Raw genomic sequence first — 17,605 nt, forward strand, 5'->3', positions numbered from 1 at the left:
GGGGACGCGGCTGCGACGACTGCGCGTGCGCGTGTGCCCCCTGTAGGTGCAAAGCGGGTCGGGGGGAGACAACCGGGAAAGAGCTTGGAGTCAGGCGATTTGGAGTCGGTTCCCGAAGGCAAGTCACTCGCCAGCTGCGTCGACTTGGGCAAGTGACTCAGGCTCCCTGGGCCTCAGTTTTCTCCCTCTGTAGCGCTGCCTACCTCACAGGTTTTTGTGAACATTTGCTGAGGTGACACGGGTGTATCGCTCAGGGTGGGCCCCGCGGGCCGTCACTCCGCGTGCAGGGCGCCGCAGGGAGTCGGCCAGGGCCTCAGGCTGACGCCGTAGCGGACTGAAGGAGTCCTCGACTGCCTCAGGTCTGTAGCCCTCTGGGCCACCCTGTCCCTTTTTTACAGTTGCTTAGAACCGAGGGTGTTAGGTGGATTAAAATGGGTGTAAGAGACCTGAGATGGGCTCCATAGCTGGACTTGAAATTTATCGGAGACAAGGAGGGAGTAAAAGAATCATTACTGGGAATTCCCTGGCGCGCGCTTCCACTGTAGGGGCACGGGTTCTATCCCTGGTCGGGGAACTAAGATCCTGCAAGACGCGCGGCGTGGCCAAAAAAAAAAAAAAAAAAAGAATCATAACTGTAGCGACTGTCACTATAGAGTGCTTCCCGCAAACTGTGCTTTTAATCCTCACGCAGTATGGAGAGATTCCAATATTACAGGTGAGAAAACGGAGGTATCATAATGGGGTCAGGATTAGAACCGAGAGCCATGCTTCCAGCCTATGCGCTGAGTCCTTCAGAAGCTCGGGAGCTCAGGTAGACTCCCACCTTGGAACGTTTCCACATTTACATTTCATTGAATGCATTTACATTCAGGGCAGAGCATTGAACCTGGGGACGTTACAAGAATGAGGTCTTGCATCTAGAGTCTTGATCTAAAAAGATTTTTCATGTTACACATGAAACCTCTGGGGCTTCCCTAGTGGCACAGTGGTTAAGAATCTGCCTGCCAATGCAGGGGACATGGGTTCGAGCCCTGGTCCGGAGAGATCCCACATGCCGCGGAGCAACTAAGCCCGTGTGCCTGCGCTCTAGAGCCCGCGAGCACATCTACTGAAGCCCGCGTGCACCTCAACGAAGAGTAGCCCCCGCTCTCTGCAACTAGAGAAAGCCCACACGTGCAGCAGTGAAGACCCAATGCAGCCAAAAATAAATAAATAAATAAAATAAATCTATTTTAAAAAAAGAAACCTTTGTGGATTGATGGATGGGTAGATACATGAGAAAGCAAATACAGTAGACCGTTAACTAGATGGTGGGTTAACTAGTAGAACGAGTAGAATCTAGATGGTGGGTGTATTCAGTGTGTTCACTGTAACATTCTTTCAACCTTTCTACATATTTTTAAACTTTCATAATAAAATGTTGGGGGGAGTTATGAAACAAAAACAAACTCTGTTAGTGCTAGCAATAGCAAGAGAATAAAACCAAATATTTAATTTGTAAATTTAGTTATTTATTTATTGGCTGCTTTGGGTCTTCGTTGCTGCTCGCCAGCGTTCTCTAGTTGGGGCGAGCGGGGGCTGCTCTTCATTGCGGTGCGCCGGCTTCACATCGTGGTGACTTCTCTTGTTTCGGAGCACGGGCTTCACTAGTTGTGGCACACAGGCTCAGTATTTGTGGCTCAGGTGCTCTAGAGTGCAGTCTCAGTAGTTGTGGTGCACGGGCTTAGTTGCTCCGCGGCATGTGGGATCTTCCCAGACCAGGGATCCAACCTGTGTCCCCTGCATTGGCAGGCAGATTCCTAAACACTGTGCCACCAGGGAAGTTCCCTGATTTCTATATTTTTATTTGTGCTTTTCTGTGTTTATGAAATTGTCTGTAATTAGCATGTACTACTTTCATAATTGGAATAAAAAAATAAATTATTTCTAAAATAAAACAATCAGAACCATCTGTTGTATTCTGGATTATGTAAAACTTCTAGTTGTTCTTTCCTGGCCTTCAGAAAGCAAGCAGGAAAGAGCCCTGGCCAGAGTATATAGGAGCTTATGTATCCTAAAGGCATCCTAAAGTCCAGATGCCTCCTCATTTGCGGGGGTGCTTAGGTGTACTAACACCACCCTCTGAGTCCTACCACTGCTACGTGATTGTTGCCTGGAATGTGCTGGTGGAGACAGTTGGATAGTCTCCTAGGGAGAGAGAGGTGGAGTCAGCTAAGTGACCTAACAGAACTCTAGGTGTAAACAGTAATGATTCAACTCGTCTTGTGCAAAGTCTTGCAGCTTGTGATCACCAAAGAAGTTCATATGTAGCCTTGAAAATGTGCCCAGATCTGGGGATGTGACAAATACAACCTTTCTGGATTAGGAGGAAGGCAGCTAAATTGCTAGGAGGCATCATCCAGGGAACCCCAAAGGTGGATTTTGTTTCTGTGAGCCCAGGTACTAACCTTTGCAAGTTAGAACCCAAATGAAGCCCAAATTACGGCCTAATGCTAAACAGGCCTATGGACTCTGTTCTCTACTAAGGCCACAGATGCTAAGCAGGGACCCCCTTTTGAGCTTTTGCTCATCTGGTTATTAAACATCATCAAGTACATGCTATAATTTAGGCCCTGGTTGCATGCAGTAATACCATTCTGTCCTCGAGGTGTATATTCAAGTTGTTATTCAAACAGTCAATTTAGAGCACAATTGTGATAAGGGTAAACTGCTGTGAGGCCACCTAATGCAGTTTTAGAGATTATAAGGGAGGCTTCCAGGAGGAGATATTTAGGTTGAGCCCTGAGGGACCAGTAGGAGTTAACCATAGGGAAGGAGAAGGCTTTTCTGACAAAAAGGACAGCATGAGCAATTGCTCAGATCATGAGATTATGGCAGACCAGGGGCGAACCCCACCTCCCTACAGTATGGCTGGGGCAAAGAGTTCAAGTAGGAAAATGGAGGGCAAAGGAGCTGGGGCCAGGGCCTGCAAGGCCTAGTAGACCGTATTATGGAGTTTGGACTCTACTGAGGGCAGTGAGTAGCCATTGAAGGGTTTTAAGGAGTTATGTTGGGATGAGACCTTCTCAGAAGGAAATGGCAGCTGACGGGATGGGAGATAACGAGTAGGGGAGGAGACTGCGAGCTAATTTGAATGGAGGGTAGCTGCAGAATAGTAGGGAAAGGAAAGGGAGTCGGGGAGAGATGTGGCAGCAGCTGCCATTATAGGGAAACTTGGGGAAAGAGGAGAGATAATTAAAGGGTCAGTGTAGGAAGTATTGCTGTGTAATAGCAGTGTAATTCCCCTCCTGTGACTTCATTAAAAAAATCTCATTATCCATTAATGATTTTAGAGTTGGATTCATATTGTTCTGGGAAGATATGACAGTGTGCTCAGATTAGCCCAAAGGTGAGTATAGGTAAGAACAGGGATAGCCCTGGGTGGCCTACTGACTAGCAGGTTACATGGGGAAGTAACATGGGATTGGGTACAGGGAGACACCAATGGGGAGACCACTGCCGTCATCCAAGCAAGAGATGCCAGTGGTCTGATGTAAGATGATAGGGATAGATGCTAAGGAGATGAGATATTCCAAGGACAAAAATCATAGGACTTGGAGATAGATTGGTCGTGGGAGCTAAGGAAGGAGGAGGAGTCCAGGTCGATTCCCAGGTTTCTGGCTTGGGGTACTGGCAGGCAGTGGTATCATTCTGAGACAGGGAATAAAGCAGAAGGAACTGATCTGCAAGAGGATGAACAACGATGAGTTCAGTTACGTGTGGAGGAGGTAAGAAGGAAGGATAAGAAGTGTGATGGCTCTAGGCTCTATGTGCCCTCTCCGAGAACAGAATTCCAGGTGCATGACCAGGTGATGGTGGATGGGCATTGGAGTCCTCTGATACATGGGATAGGCCTGCCCTTCCCACAGGGTGGGGCTTTCACTTAAGCTGTATGGGAGCTCAATAAAGTTCATCATTCCTAATGTGATGATAAGAATGGCACCAGTGGGATTGTCTTCAGATTGAAAAGAAGCCTTTGGCCTTGGCAGACTGTGAAGAGTTAATGCATTTCCCACAGCCAGCCATTTACTCCCTACTAGGGAGTAGGGCAGTGCCCAATAAAAAATAATAATAAAGCAACACTGGGGATAAAACATTCTACGAACCTGCCCATCTGGTTTCCTCCCTTTCCCTATGACATCAGTCCCCTCTGGAATCCAAGCAAAATGTTTTCTTCTCTGCCAGCCTCAGTCATGAGCTTCTCCCAGACCCTGGCCCTTGGGAGCAGTGGGCAGAAGAGGAAGTGATGGGGGAGTAAACCATCGGTGGGAAAATGAGTCATCTCAGAGAAACTGGTCCAGGCTGGCAGAGAGGGCTTGGGCTGGGTCGCTGTGGAATGTGTTTCTGGCCACTGTACCCTAGGAGCTTTCTGTCATTCTTTGCCACTTTATTTGTGCAATGGAGTAAAATGAAACATTCTGGAGAGCTACATAATTAAGAACTGAGCTGTGCAGGAGAGGAAGGGGACAAGCAGCAGCAGAACTAGGAGATCTGGAGAGAGTGTGGAAGGGGGTGCAGGGAGCTTTAGGGAAGCAAGTGCCATGTGTAGGTGGGTGAGAAGAGGAGAAAGATGGGAAAGATAATTCAAGAAGAGTTGCAGTACATTGTGACTATTTGGTGTTTTCTTAAGAGACTGCAGAAAATCGGTAACATTTTCAATTATTTTGGGGTAGTGAACTGATGTTTCTTTGAATGTGGCCGGACAAGTAGGAACACGAGGGCCTGGTTTCATATGAGGTACATCTAAAGCAGTAAGCATGCTGAATCTGTAACAGCCTCATTGCTTCATTTTTGCCAACTTGCTGTATTCTGAGATGGAGGCCTCAAATAGCTTGTCATGTCAGGGCTGCTTTTTCTCGGATCCATGGGCTGCAGGGGTCAGTGAAGCACTGCCTCCCTTCCCAACCCCCCCCACGACCCCGCGAAGTTGTGAAAGTTGTAAAGTTGGATGCATAATTTTGCACGTGAGCAGGATAGTCTTGATTCTGGAAGAATATTCACGCAGTGCTATCCAATAGAATTTGCATGATGATAGAAACGTTCACTATCTGAGTGCAATATGGTAACCCCATGTGGCTACATGTAGCTCTTAAGCACTTGAAACGTGGCTGCTACAGCTGAGAAACCGAACCTTTAATTGTATTTAACTGTAATTAATTTTGATTTTAATAGCCAAATGTGGCTAGTGGCTACCATACAGGACAGTGCAGTTTATCATTTTCAAGGGTCTGTAAACCTATACCCCCCGAACTCCCCCCCAGAAAACTTAAGAACCACTAGGACCAATCCTTTTATAGCCCTGTTGTGTTGACACATAGTAAGTGTTTAATAAACACCTATTAATTTTTTAACTAGTACTTAAGGAAGAGTTGCTCTAGCTCCAGAAAAAGGGAGCTGAAGTACAAAATGACAAATAGGCTTCTCAATTTCACCAAGTTTTATTTTCTAAGCCCTAAGTTCCTTACCCCCTACCCAAAACTTTTCCCTAAATATTTTCCACTCTGTCACATAACTTGGAAACTTATTTTATGGCACAGTGAACCAGAAGCACAAGCAAAGGGTGGAAGGGGTGTGAAAAGATTAACAACAGTGCTGATAATGTTTTTTGATGCAGCAAGAGGATGCACTGATTTAATAGAATCCTAACGCTTTTGCACTCAATCTTGTACTAAGCAGATTTTTAATGAACTGCATCGATATAATTAGGTAACAGCACCTCAAAAGTAAACACATTCCTTAAAGGTAAAAACAAATATGGGAAGTACCTGCAGATTTTATAAAAGTAAAAAACAAAACAAAAACAAAAACAAAACCCCAACCTTCCAAGCTGTACCTCCCCCAGTGCTAACATGTGCACAGTAGCTAAATTTCCTTCTGTCTGGCTGAGGCTGGCTCTCCCCCTCAGCCAGCACATGTGCAGGGCTTCTGTGAATGTCACATTGACAAACGTTCCCTGGAGCTAGGCAGCTGGGGACCAGTTTCTTTTGTTATTCCCTCCTTCTCGTGGGCTGCCAGTTTTTCTTGTCATGGCACACTCCTTGACAGTGCCTGCAGGAGACTAGGGTTTTTTCCCTCATGGAACACTCTGACCCCAGCTCTAAAAGCCCAGGCTTGTGTATATGGCATCTGGGACTTTGGTGGTTTTCCCCACTCCTTGCCCACTTGACATTTGTTCATTCATTCCACCGGGTATTTACTGAGCCGCAGAATAGCCTGGCTCTGTGCTGGGCGCCAGGGACACAAGAGTTATCAAGACCCCCACTGTTAAAAAAAAAGACCCCCACTGTTCACAGACAAAGGGGCAATGGTAATGGGTGCTCCTGCAGCTCTTAACCCAGAGCTGAATGGGGTGTTCAGGGAAGACTTCCTGGAGGGAGTGGCTTCTGAGCTGAGACCTGATGTACCAGCTGGTGTTAACCAGGTACATGAGGAGAGAAGAAAAGCATTCCAGGGGCTTCCCTGGTGGCGCAGTGGTTGAGAGTCCGCCTGCCGATGCAGGGGACACGGGTTCGTGCCCTGGTCTGGGAAGATCCCACATGCCGCGGAGTGGCTGGGCCCGTGAGCCATGGCCGCTGAGCCTGCGCGTCCGGAGCCTGTGCCGTACTGCAAAAAAACAAAAACAAAAAAAACAAAAAAACAACAAAAAAAGAAAAGCATTCCAGGCAGAAGGAAAAGCATGTGCAAAGAAAGCTGGGACGACTTCTGTCGCTTTGGGGAAGCTACCTAGCTCAGCACAGTTAGGTGGGGCTGAGGAGTGTTCTTTCTTTCTCACTCTACAGCCGCCAGTGACTTAGGGTGAGAAGCCCTAATGTAAATCAGAACCTGGCTGGGTTAGATTATACATGTAAATCCTAAGTATTTCAGCTGCTCATACAAATGTTTATTGTATATCCCTGACTAGGATTATTGTAAAGGGGATGAGATAGGCTGGAGGGAGGGGAGAGCCTGAGGGGAATATAGTCTCACAGTCTCCTAGGGGAGCTGTGCAAAGCAAAAGGTACTTGTTTGGAAGCCAGAAGGAAAGCAGAAGAGAACCAAGCAGAAATCCAGCGATCCCTCCTGGGCCTGAGGAAGAAGGGCCGCAGGGGGTGCTGTATCCAAAATGCTAGGATGTTTATTAATAACTATAATTCCCTAAGGAACTGGAAGCATCCTCGAGGTCCACCCAGAGGGGACTTGGTACACGGGAAACGTGCAGTTCTGAATACCATGCAGATGTGAAAAAGAGCAAGTCCCTATACGTAGTTATGAAAAGATGTGTGAGATATTTATGGAATGCCTACTGTTGGCACTGTGCTAGATGCTAGGGTGCCAGCGGTGGAGGGGACAGTGTCTGCCTCCCAGAGAGAACCCCATCTGCATCCCTTTATCTTGGCCTTTGTGATTTGCCTCCACCAGTCTCTCCCTCATCTCCCATTACTCCCAGATTGCCAGCTTCTCCAGGATCTGCTGTGTCTGAAAGCCTGTACCACGTCTTGCAGGGGCTAGTTCTTCTCCTTGGAACATTGATTTCTCCATCTCTGCCTCCCCAGTCTTTAGCCTGACCAAACCCTCCTTGGCCTTCATGTCCGTGACTTAGTAAGTTGGTATTCAGTGATGCCAAGACCTGTGTGACCCCAGCCTAGAACTTTCCTCCCAGTTTGTACCTTGGAAAGGCCTAGGTGTCCTCTACTGCTCCTTTCATTCCCTCAGTATTTTTGCCAGTTGATTTGTCTAAGCACATTCTAGAATCTTTTTATCAAGTTCTATATGGCATCTTCTAGTTTTTTTCATTGGAATGGTGTTATATCTATAAATTTACATGGGGAAAATTTTTCCATTCTTGCTGTATTTGGCCCTCCCACACAGAAGTTTGGTATCACTTTCTGTTTATCCACATCTTTTTTCTTCTTTTCTCCTATTTGTGGCTTATAATTTTTATATTTATTGAAATCTATATCTGTAGCACTGTGCTGATACCCAGGGACTACCTGCAGTGTCTTTTTTGACACCACCTCTGACACCAAATGTGTCGTTTTTCCACACCAGTTCTTCAGTTTTCCAGCGCCAACTCTGTGTCCAACAATTCACAACTACCCAGAGTTAGTGCAGACTCCCACAGGTTAAGGGCTTAGTCCCATAAGACTTACCCTCAGTTCAGATGCCAGCTGAAAATGGGGTTACCAGTCTACCTACATTTCTTCCAGGCTGACTATAAATTTGGAGTTCCTATAGACTGTTTATCCCCCAAAATTCATATGTTGGAACCTAACCACCAATGTGATAGTATTAAGAGGTGAGGCTTTGGGGAGATAATTAGGTCATGAATAGGATTAGGGCCCTTATAGAAGAGGCCTCAGAGAGCTCCCTCACCCCCTCTACCATGTGAGGACACAGAGAGAAGATGGCCATCTATAAACCAGGAAGTGGGCCCTCACATTAACCTGCCCATGCTGGCACCCTGATCTTGGACTTCCAGTCTCCAGAACTGTGAGAACTAAATGTCTATTGTTTATAAGCCACCCGGTCTATATAATATTCTGTGACAGCATTCTGAACAGACTAAGACAGGAGTCATGAGCATGGAGGTGTTATTCAAAGCCTTGAAAATGCAAACTATGAGAAGTGGTCCAAAGACTGAGGCCCGGAACACTTCTTCCTTTAGAGGCCAGGGAGAAGAGGTGGAGCAAGTAGATGAAGCTGAGGAGGAGCAGCCAGTGAGCCAGGAGGAGAGGGAGAGTCCTGGGGATACTGGAAGCCAAGCGAAGAATGAGCTTCAGAGAGGAGGAGAGCAACTGTGACAAGTACATCAATGAAGAACGCTGAGAACTGGCCACTGGATTTAGCAGTGTGGTGGTCACTGGTAACCTTGATAAGCTGTTTTGGTAGAATGGACTGTCTGTTCAGGCTCCTACAACAAAATACCACGTGCATCTCATTCAGTGTCCACTTCCTCTACACACAAAATGTAAACTCCATGAGGACAGGAGCCAGGTCTGAGTTGCTCCCTTTCATGTCCCTAGTGCCTAGATGGGGCCCTTGTACCAAGTAGGTGTTCAATAAGTATCTCTTGAAATAATGAACAAGTGACTAAGACACAGGGCAGGAACTCTCAGTGTTTATCCTCTAATTGGCCAAAGCACTTAGGCAAGAAAAAATTAAATAAGTAATGGAGTTTCTCTTGGGCAGGTGCTGAGGGAGGTACATCTCTGTACCTAGCACCTAGCTTGGGGCCTGGCGCACAGTGAAAGCTCAGAGAATGTTGCTAGCTGAATAAGCATTACCTCTTATATCTGCACGTACTCCTCCCATTGGTGGTGATCTCATCGAGTCCCATGGCTTTAAGTGTCATCTATAATCTGATGACTTCCCAAATTATAGGTCTAACCTGGACCTCTTCCCAGAACTCATATATCCAACTGCATATTTGACATCTCCACTTGGAATGTCTAATAGGCATCTCAAACTAAGATAGCCAAAACAACTTTTTGTTTCTCTTTTGGCTAGCCTTCCCTATCTCAATCCATTCTTCTCATTGTTCAGGCCACAAGTCTTGGAGTCATGCTTAACTCCTCTCTTTCCCCCACACCCTGCATTCAATTAATCAGCAAATCTGTCAGCTCCACCTCCAGAATATATCCAGAATCCAACCACCTCTCATCCTACCTCTGCTGCTACTGTCCTGGTCCAAGCCACCATCACCTCTCACCTGGACTGTTGCAGTAGCCTCTTCCGGGCCTCTCTGCTCCCACTGGCTTCCCCACACTCTATCCTCCACCCAATAGCCAGGTCATCAAGTCTTGACTCAAATGGCACCTTCTTAGAGAGACCTGCCTGGAAACCTCTATTTAAGACGAGATCTCTCACTCTGTCCCCTTTGGTTCCCTTAGTCTATTTTTATCCATTGAACTTAGCAGGGTCAGACATATTTTTGCTTGTTTATTATCTTTATTCTCTTGTTAGAATATAAGTTCCATGAAGAAGGGATTTTGCCTGTTTTGTTCTCTTGTGGTTCCCTAATAGGGTTCTGGTCACCAATTACGATGGAGTTTTCCTCACACCAACAAGCAGTTCTCTGGACACCAGCGGGGTGTCCTACAATTCAACTCTACCTGGAGATGACATCAGATTCCACTGTCAAGGGTTCAGTCCTACAAGACTGCCCCCTCCCCCCACTTCAGATGCCAGTTGCAAGCCCAGGTTGTTACCTGTACTTTTGACCAACTGGCTATAAGTCAGAGGTGCCCACGACCCCCTCCTTGAGTTCAATTAATTTGCTAGAGCAGCTCACAGAACTCAGAGAAACATTTTACTTACTAAATCACTGTTTGTTTGTTTGTTTGTTTTAAACATCTTTATTGGAGTATAATTGCTTTAAATCACTGGTTTATTATGAAAGGCTGTAACTCAGGAACAGCCAGATGGGAGAGACACAAGGTATGGGGAAAGGGTGGGGGGCTTCCATGTCTTCTGCAGCGCACCGCCCTTCCTGAACCTCCATGTGTTCACCAACCTGGAAGCTCTCTGAACCCCGTCCTTTTGGGTTTTTATGGAGGCTTTATTACATAGGCATCGTTGATTAAATCATTGGTCATTGGTAATTGAACTCACTTTCCAGCCCCTCTTCCCACCTCAGGGGCCAGGGGTGGGACTGAAAGTTCTAAGCCTTTAATCTCATGGTTGGCTCCACTGGCAACCAGCCCCACCTTAGGTGCTTTCCAAAAATCAGCTCATCAGCAGAAACCCAGTTGTGGTGGGAAGGGGCTTGTTATGAATAACAAAACACTCATTTCACCTTTATAGCTCTGAAGTGATTTCAGGAACTGAGGACAAGAGACCAAATGTTATAACAAAAGATGATCCCATTGCTCTTGTTATATTTATATATAACAAGATATATCTATATAAAATATGTTTATAATATATATTTCTTATCATAAATCATAATGTCACAATCCCCAGCATCCAGAACAGTGACTGACACCTGGTTCTCTCTCAGCAATCATGAATGAAGGTCTGAATGAACTCTTGAGTTCTGGAGAGTCAGGTTTTCTTCCAGTCAGTGAATAAGAATGGAGATGCCAGAAATCGGATACCAACTGCTTGTTCCTTTGTCTGGGGCCCTAGAATAATTGAGATTTAACTTGGTGCCACTTTGCATATAATTAAAGAGTGACAGCAGGGTCACCTAGTGAGTCAGAGGGGGCTCCTAGAGCAGACTCAAGTCCTGCCTCATAGTCTATGCAGGAGGGAACTTGTTCTGTAATTGTTGGACATCCCATCCCTTTGTCTGCAAGTAAGCCCGCCTGCCTTGTGGTCCTTACACAGCGCTGTGGGTTTGGGATCTGTGGCATTCAGACTCATCCTAGATTATTTATTTATTTTTTTTTTGGCCACACTGCTTGGCTTGTAGGATCTTAATCCCCCGACTAGGAATTGAACCCACGTCCTCAGCAGTGAGAGCGCTGAGTCCTAACCACTGGACTGCCAGGGAAGTCCCATCCTAGATTATTTAGGGCACTGGTTCTCAACTAGGGGGCAATTTCACCCTCCAGCGGACATTTGACGCTGTCTGCAGACTTTTATTTATTTATTTATCTTTGGCCGTGGGCTCTAAGTTCCCCGACCAGTGATTGAACCCGGGCCCTCCGCAGTGAGAGTGCAGAGTCCTAACCACTGGACTGCTAGGGAATTCCCTGTCTGGAGACATTTTTGGTTAATAACTGGGTGTGTGGTGCAATTGGCATCCAGTGGGTAGAGGCTAGGGATGCTGTTAAACATCCTTCAACGCACAGAACAGTCCCCCAACAGAAAACTTTCTGGTCCAAAACGTTGGTTCTGAGGTTGAAGAATCCTGGTTTAGGGTACCATTAATGATAATGGTAGCCAGCATCATTGACCTTTGCCATGTGCCAAGTCCTATACCACCTACTTTATATGCACCATCTCAATCTCCAAATTGTCCTTGAGAAAAAAGGACTATTACAATCCCCATTTTATAGGTGAGGAAACTGAGGCTCAGAGAGGTAGAGTCACTTACCTAAGGTCAGACACCTTAGTAGGGGCAGGGTAAGGCTGCACACCCAGGTCCGCCTGGCTTCAAAGTCTGTACTTTTAGCCTCTACTCTGGGTTTTCTGCTTACTGATTGGGAGCTGAGGGGGGCCCACTAGGCCTCTCTGGACGTGCCTGAATTTATCTGCTGCCCCCCCGGACAGGGGCCTGAGCAATCAGGCTTCGGAGGTATCTGTCCATTCAGGCGAATTGGCTATGGGCCAGAGGGAAGCTTTTTCTTTCCTGAGTTGTCCCAGTCTGTCTGGCCTCACTCTCCCTGCACTGCAGTACAGTACTTGGCTCCACAACTCAGTTCCCCTGCCAGCCCCAGGCTAGTGCCAGCCCTTCTCCATGGGAAGAAAGCTTCTAGATTCAGACCTAGGCCTTGCACACTCTCCCACTGAGCCTCTCCTTTCTGTACAGGAGTTCTTGAATCAACCCTGGGGACTGCAAGGTCACATTCCTCACACTTCCTTTCAGGTAAGGGAGGGCTGGAGCTGCTAGGTTGGTGACAGAACTCATGGTCCAAGAAAGCGCTTGAGGTCCCAGAAAATCTTGGAAAGTGATTGCTGGACAGGGCTGGGAACAGTGCAGTCCTGGGCCAGTGGCAGGGTGCAGGCTGTGGCTTTTTCTGTCTTGTTTTGGGACCTCCAGTCCCTGCAAGAAACCCCTCAGTGTGCTTGTGAACAAATCCAAAGGGCTTTCTGAGGGCCCTGGGAAAGTCTGATGGCTAAAGTACAAAGAATTTGTTCAGGGAAGATCAAGACAGTCAAGGACCAATCTGGGGTCAAATTTGAGAGGAAACAACTCTGAATTAGTTTGAAAAATCCATTCTTTCTTCAGTCCATCTATCCATCCATTCATTCATCCATCCAACATATATTTAGGGAGCTCCCACCAGGAGCCACAGATGCTGAGAGTCTACGGGGACACACATCATCTCCCTTTGTCTGGGGAGGTGAGGCAGCTCAGAGGTTTCATCTACCACGTGGGACTGTACAGTCAGACAGAGCAGGGTTCAAATTCCAGCCTTGTCATTCCTAGCAATGTGACTTTAGGCAAGGGACCTCACCTCTCCGCACCTCATTTTTCCTCATCTGTGTAGCGGAGAGATCAAAAGCTCTTAATATCTACCTTATAGAGTTGTGAGAAGTCAAGGAGATAATGTGTCCCAAATGCTCAGCACATAGTAAGTTCTCAGTACATAACAGCAGTAGCTACCATCTTTTGGACCTTGGCTAGGTCTTTTTTTTTTGGGGGGGCGGTGCTGCACCGTGCGGCATGCAGGATCTTAGTTCCCCGACCAGGGATCGAACCCGTGCCCCCTGCAGTGGAAGCATGGAGTCTTAACCACTGGACCACCAGGGAAGTCCCTGGCTAGGTCTTTAGATGCATTATTTAATATAAACCTTGCCACCACCCTACAATGAAGGTATTACCTCCATTTAAAAAGCAGGAACCTATACGTCTGAGAGGCTAACTTGTAGGAGGGCACACAACTTAGGTTTTTCCCAAGTCTGTCTCATTCCAAAGCCTATGATCTCAGAAGCTTTGCCTCCCTCTAATGATGATTTCCAGTAATAAGAATAGAAAATGCATGTTTTCAGGCTCAAAAGGGTTCTCAAGAAAACTTAGCAGCTAGGAGTGGAATATAGTGAGTTGCCCAGACATGTGATGCTACAGAACCCAACTGATGGGCCAATTCAGTGGGACCTGGTGAGGGAATCTTGCATTCATTCCAAGAGTATAGGTTATTCTAGAGCAATTGTTCTTTATCCTCCTTGGGTTCTGAATCCCTTTGTGCCTCTGATGAAAGGTATAGATCCTCTCCTTGGAAAAACGCCTGTGAGCACAACACACATCTTGTGCATAATTCCTGGGGACTTGCAAAACCTTCGCAATCCATCCACCAGACCCCCTTTAAGAACCCTCCGCTAGGGCAGCGTTTCCCAAGTGTGGGACACACATCACTGGTGGGGTCCCAGATCAGTTTAGCAATATGAGGACAAAACGTTTTATATTATAGTATTTGTTTATATTTTATGGTTACCTTCTATTTATGATAAATGAGACTAGTTTTCTGTTTATGGTAATAATATAAATTTGCCTTTTAAAAATGCTTATTAAAAATAGGGACTTTAATTAAACAAAAATATTGAAGAAATAATAGTAGAGGTAGGGTGCAGGTATGGCAAAAATCATGAGGATGATTTAGGAAATGTCTCTGGGGTTTCTCCTTGGTGGAGTCATAGTGGGTTTACTTTAGCGTCATCTGAATTTCCAGAGGACCCTGGAAATGACTTATTCTTGAGCTCTCTAAGTTGATGGCATGGTTCTGATCAACCAAAAATGCTGTTGAGTCTCTACTTTCTTACCTTCCCATGGAATTCCCCTAGTGCCTATGATGAGCTGAACCCTCCCTGCTGCCAATCAAAACTACACGAGATACTGTCCTCATGCAGATCTAAGTGCAAGCATTTTGGTGCCATACCCATTCATTTATTCAGCAAATACCATGGGCCAAGTAGCAAGCATAGGCCATGCCCCATTCACGCCCAGAAAGTGTGAAATCCCCAGCACCCAAGGGTAAAGCCAACTTGTCTGAGGTGATGGAAAGAGCACTAGATTTGGAGTCAAACAGACCAGGATCTTAGAAATCTGGTTCCATAACTAACACGCTGTGTAATCACAGGCAGGTCCTTTCCCGTCTGCTGTGGTGGCTTTTCTGACGTAACTTTTTTTTTTTTTTTGCTGAGCCGCACGGCTTGCAGGATCTTAGTTCCCCAACTAGGGATTGAACCCATGCCCTCAGCAGTGAGAGCTCGGAATCCTAACCACTAGACCACCAGGGAATTCCATGACATCACTTCTGATACTGTGTTCGTTTGTTTGTTTTTCTAACACCAAATACTTATTTTTCCACGTCAATTCTCCAACATCCACTGGGTGTCCAACAATTCAGTTCTGACGTTGACTCCCAGAGTTAGCACAGACCCACAGGCTAAAGGCACAGACCCACAAGACTGCCCCCACTTCAGGTGCCAGCTGCAAATGGGGTGCCCAGGTTACCCTCACTGTGCCTAGCTGACTACAAATTTGGGTTCCCACAACCACTTCCTCGGGCTTGATAATTCTCTAGAATGACTCACAGAACTTAGAAAAGTACTCTACTTACTATTACAGATTTATTATAAAGGATGCAACTCAGGAACAGCCAAATGGAGGAGATGCATAAGGCAAGGTATTGGGGGGTGGGGTGGTGCAGAGTTTCAGTGTCCTCTCAGGGTGCACCACCTGCACAGCACTTTATGGTTTTGGAGTTTTTATGGAGAATTTGTTACATGGGCACGGCCACTGGTGATTGAACTCAATTTCCAGCCCCTTTCCCCTCCCAGGAGGTCAGGAGATGGGGAAGGTAGGGGAAGGGGACATGGGTAGGAATAGGGGGCTGAAAGTTTCAACCCTCTAATCATATGGTTGTTTCCTCTGATGACCAGCTATCTAGATTTCTGAAACTATCTGTATATCTGAAGGCATCTTGCCTCCTTCCCTTCAAAGAGTCACCTTGTTACCTAAACTCCAGTGTAGTTGATAGGGACTGATTATGATAACAAAAGATGTTCTTATAACTCAAATAATTTCAAGGGTTTAAGAGCTCTGTGCCTGGATCTTTGGGCAAAGACCAAATACATATATATATGTTTTATTATACTTCTTTGAGTCTGTCTTCTGGTTACAAAAAGAGAGTATTCAGCTGAATAAAAGGTTGCCAACTGGAGGCCCATAGGCCATATCTAGACTGCACTGTGTTTTAAGAAATGAATTTGTGACCAACATTAAAATGATATTTCCCATAAAAATAATTCAGATTTCTGGTCTCTCTTGAAAATCAGATGATTTTAGCAACACTGGGTCAACAATCCCAAATAGCAACATCTGCCTGGCACCTTTTAAAGGGCTTTTCTAGGGACTTCCCTGGTGGTGCAGTGGTTAAGAATCCATCTGCCAATGCATGGGACAAGGGTTCAAGCCCTGGTCCGGGAAGATCCCACATGCCATGGAGCAACTAAGCCTGTGCGACACAACTACTGAGCCTGTGCTCTAGAGCCCGCGAGCCACAGCTACTGAGCCCACGTGCCACAACTACTGATGCCCGCGCGCCTAGAGCCCGTGCTCCGCAACAGAGAAGCCACCGCAATGAGAAGCCCGCACACCGCAACGAAGAGTAGCCCCCGCTCGCCACAACTAGAGAAAGGCTGCGTGCAGCAACGAAGACCCAACGCAGCCCAAAATAAATAAATAATTTTTTTAAAAAGGGCTTTTTTATTTGCCACAGTCCCCTCCACTCCCTATTGTACCACCTACCTCACCTCACTCATTAATGTTACCTGCTGGGCTCCTGTACTTCTAAAGCCCTTTCAAACCCCCAAACACATGATATTGGAAAGATTAGGTTACTGTTGACCAGAAACTCCTTGAGGATGGGGCTGTAACTGACTCTGGGTATATATTTCAAGCATCCAAATCCTGCACAGAACATTTCATTTACAACTAGTGGATATTTATTACCTGCCTCACTATGCGATAAGCAGATAGGAAATGAGAAATGATTCTGCAAAAATAAGTGGTAACAGAATGAAAAAGGCCGTTGGTTCCTAGAAATAATATCCCCAAAAGGTCTCTTGGGGTTAAACACAGGCCAGAGAAGCATGAGTTTCTTTTTTTTTAATTTAATATTTATTGTTTATTTGGCTGCATCAGGTCTTAGTTGCCGCGTGCAAGATCTTTGTTGGGGCATGCGTGATCTTTAGTTGGGGCACAAGGGATCTTTTAGTTGCGGCATGTGGGCTCTCGTTCCCCGACCAGGGATCGAACCCAGGTCCCCTGCATTGGGAACGCAAAGTCTTTATTATTTTAATTAATTAATTAATTAATGGCTGTGTTAGGTCTTCGTTGCTGCACGTGGGCTTTCTTTAGTTGCGGCGAGCAGGGGCTGCTCTTTGTTGTGGTGCACGGGCTTCTCATTGCAGTGGCTTCTCTTGTCGCAGAGCACGGGCTCTAGGCGTGCGGGCTTCAGTAGTTGGGGCATGTGGGCTCAGTACTTGTGGCTCACAGGCTCTAGAGCGCAGGCTCAGTAGTTGTGTAGCATGGGCTTAGTTGCTCTGCGGCATGTGGGATCTTCCTGGACCAGGGCTCGAACCTGTGTTCCCTGCATTGGCAGGCGGATTCTTAACCACTGCGCCACCAGGGAAGCCTGGGAACACGAAGTCTTAACCACTGGACCACTAGGGAAGTCCCAGCATGAGTTTTTGATAGTGCTCTTCCTTCACTTTTTTTTTTTTTTTTTTTTTTTTTGCGGTATGCGGGTCTCTCACTGTTGTGACCTCTCCCATTGCGGAGCGCAGGCTCCGGAAGTGCAGGCTCAGTGGCCATGGCTTACGGGCCCAGCCGCTTTGCGGCATGTGGGATCTTCCCGGACCGGGGCACGAACCCGTGTCCCCTGCATCGGCAGGCGGACTCTCAACCACTGTGCCA

The 17,605-nt window shown here is 46.5% G+C and overlaps 1 protein-coding gene across 1 annotated transcript in view; it reads left to right on the forward strand.

The window, feature by feature from the left end:
* The first annotated feature begins 97 nt into the window (after positions 1 to 97).
* DYNLL1 (dynein light chain LC8-type 1) overlaps positions 98 to 17,605 on the forward strand; it is a 27,519-nt gene continuing 10,011 nt past the window's right edge. Inside the window, exon 1 of the mRNA XM_028480173.2 lies at positions 98 to 118. The gene's annotated coding sequence lies outside the window, so the exon portion shown is untranslated. The remainder of the gene's footprint in view (positions 119 to 17,605) is intronic.

Source organism: Physeter macrocephalus, chromosome 19, assembly GCF_002837175.3.
Source record: "Physeter macrocephalus isolate SW-GA chromosome 19, ASM283717v5, whole genome shotgun sequence".
Classification (NCBI taxonomy): domain Eukaryota; kingdom Metazoa; phylum Chordata; class Mammalia; order Artiodactyla; family Physeteridae; genus Physeter; species Physeter macrocephalus.